General features: G+C 34.9%; 1 long non-coding RNA gene across 1 annotated transcript; it reads right to left on the bottom strand.

The window, feature by feature from the left end:
• Positions 1-219: 219 nt before the first annotated feature.
• LOC148976502 (uncharacterized) lies at positions 220-2,327 on the bottom strand. The gene is made up of 6 exons (XR_016145985.1): positions 2,045-2,327; positions 1,523-1,577; positions 1,369-1,420; positions 1,216-1,259; positions 1,028-1,088; positions 220-926 (listed from the first exon to the last, which is right to left on the bottom strand). It is a non-coding gene; the product is annotated as an uncharacterized LOC148976502 (long non-coding RNA).
• Positions 2,328-2,739: the final 412 nt, after the last annotated feature.

Here is a 2,739-nt window from a genome sequence, read left to right on the forward strand (position 1 = left end):
TTGCATCTTTATTCAAAAATAAATTGCCCTGAATGGCATCAGAATTGGGCAACAGATATATCAAACACAGAAGGCAGAATTATGAACGAATAATAAGGATGTAATTTAAAGGGATTGTTCACTTTGAAATTAATTTTTGATATGTTTTAGCTTACCTCAAGGGCATCCAAGATGCAGGGGTCTTTGTTTCCACAGTATTTTCAATTTTGATATTTTTAGGTCAAACCGTTGTTGTCTGTCAGTCATATAATGCAGGTCTATGGTCACCACCTCAAAGAGCATGCACAAAGAAGACCAAATTAAACATGATTTAATGACTCATAAATTAAGTACACATTGATGGACTAAGACACGAAATGAGCGTTTTGTGAGAGAAAACAAACAGTATTTATATTGTTATTGTATAAATGTGTATATATATACATATTTAGATATACACAAAAATGCAATATATCTTAATATGTTTAGATCTTCACAGTAAAACTTCTGAAATCTGTGTAAACAATGAGTGACGTACCAGTGCAAGATCGCTTCTGGCACTTTCCGCCGCATGTGCAGATCATATATATACACACAAACACACACACTGTTCATTTTCTCACACAAACCGCTCGTCTCGTATCTTAAGCCATCAATGTGTACTTACAGTTATGATTCATTAAATCATGTTTAATTTGTACTTCTCTGTGCATGCTCTTTTAAGAGATCCCCATAGACTTCCATTATATGACTGATGCCCTTGATGTAAGCCAAAACATTTCAAAAAAATAATTTCAAGTAAACTATCCCTTTAAAACTCTTAATTCAAGTCCTGTAGGCTTGGCTCATCAGGGCGAAGTGGATCCAAGTCTTTGCGACGCGTGCTTGAGGTTCACCTTGATGTACATACACCTCAGTGGCTGTGGAACCGAATTTCATGACCCTTTCTGCAAAGTTGAAAAAGACAATGATTTAGATGTATGCAAAGGCAATCTGCCCCAAGTCCCCACATTTGTAAGCAAAAATATGTTTCTTCTGCATTCACTACCTGGTTTCCTTCAGGCGATGGCGGATGTCGACCAGTAGTTTCAGGACCTTTTTCTGGAACACTGAAGTAAACAAACACATTTGGTGATGTTTACAATACTCTAATTAGAATAACAAAGTTTGCTAGCTCACAAGAGAGAAGGTGTCTATTAAAAGTGTCTTCTCCACTGCCAATAGATCAATACTTACCACCAGGTTTCAGTCACTGCATCTCCCAGTCTCAGTCACTGCATCTATACCACAAACAAATGTGTTATAAAGTTATTATCAAATGATGAAACTGAACAGGTTTATAAGATATTTAAAAACTTGGTCAAACATTTATAACTGAATATAACATGCCATGTTCCAGTTCTCTTTGGCGTTTTCACCACTGTCTCACGCTCAAAGTCATCTATAAACACAAACGTTAATACAAATTAGTTTAGTTTTACTTTTTATTTGACTGGGGCCTGTTCAAAAGAAAAGAGGATAAGATCACAACACGTAACGTTACCTTGTTTAGGTGTTTTTTCTCCTATCAGCGAAGGACACCTCACTCCTAACAGTCCCTGAGAGACAAAACAAATCACAAACACCTGAAGATTTCACTCCATCATACAAAGTGATGCAATTTTACAAACAAGGATAGCCTACACTAGAGCATACAAGCACATTACGCGCTTTATGTTTCATGACCCTGGCACTTATTATTTTTTCATAATTTCTGACGATATTCACAGTAAACGCATTGGGAAAAGCCAATTGAACACTCAGTACGAGTTAGTACAGTACAGTTACTACTGTACTGTAGTACTAACGTACAGTTTAGTGTCCCAAATTGTTCAAATTGAAACGAAACTAAAAAAGAATTAAGAGCAGCAAGCTAACGCAAAAAAAAAAAAAACTGTTCCGTTAGGTTAACACCCTTGAACATTCGCGGCAGTAATCACAGCAGATTTGTGAAGTTTAAGACAATAACGCTAAACTACCAAACACTATAAGTACACATAGAATTCACTAAGTTGGACGAACTTACCTTCAATTTAGAGGAAAAGATGGGTTCACCAGCGATCATGACGGCGAAGCAGGCTGAATATCTGTGCCGTTATTTCTGCTTGAATAACACGCCACATGCCTGGCACGTTGCCTCAGCCAATCAGAGTGGCTGACGTTACAGGTTGGATTATGATGATATGCTGCCTCAGCCAATCAGAGTTACGTTCACTGGTTTTTGACTCAGGTTGAAAGGCTGTCGACTTTTCTGCTGCTGTTCATTTTAAATTAGGAATAAGGTGGATATACCCAAATAGGCTACCATGAAATGTAAAAATACATATATGCATAAATAAACAACTTTATTAGGCTACTTAAAATAAATAAACCAGTAAAATTTTTTGTAAAAAACAAAAACAAAAAACATCTGTTTATAACTGTGAATTAACATCCAAAGATGTTATCATATATTTTGAAAACTACTTCTGTAAATGTTATGATGAATCTTGTAATTGTATTAGGAAAATTTCATATTCATAAGAGTAAAATGAATAATTCTAAACCTTGTTTGAAGTTTTTTTTTTTTTGGTCTGATTTTCAGTTTTCAGTATATTGAGTCTCTCAAATGTATCTATAAAAATGTAGTGATACAATTGTATTTGCTAAAGAATATTGAAGCTAATTGAAAAGTGAATTTATGTGTATGCTATTTTCTTTCTTTAAATAGTACAAATTACT

Source organism: Pimephales promelas, chromosome 13 (assembly GCF_988280905.1).
Source record: "Pimephales promelas chromosome 13, fPimPro1.hap1.1, whole genome shotgun sequence".
NCBI lineage: Eukaryota > Metazoa > Chordata > Actinopteri > Cypriniformes > Leuciscidae > Pimephales > Pimephales promelas.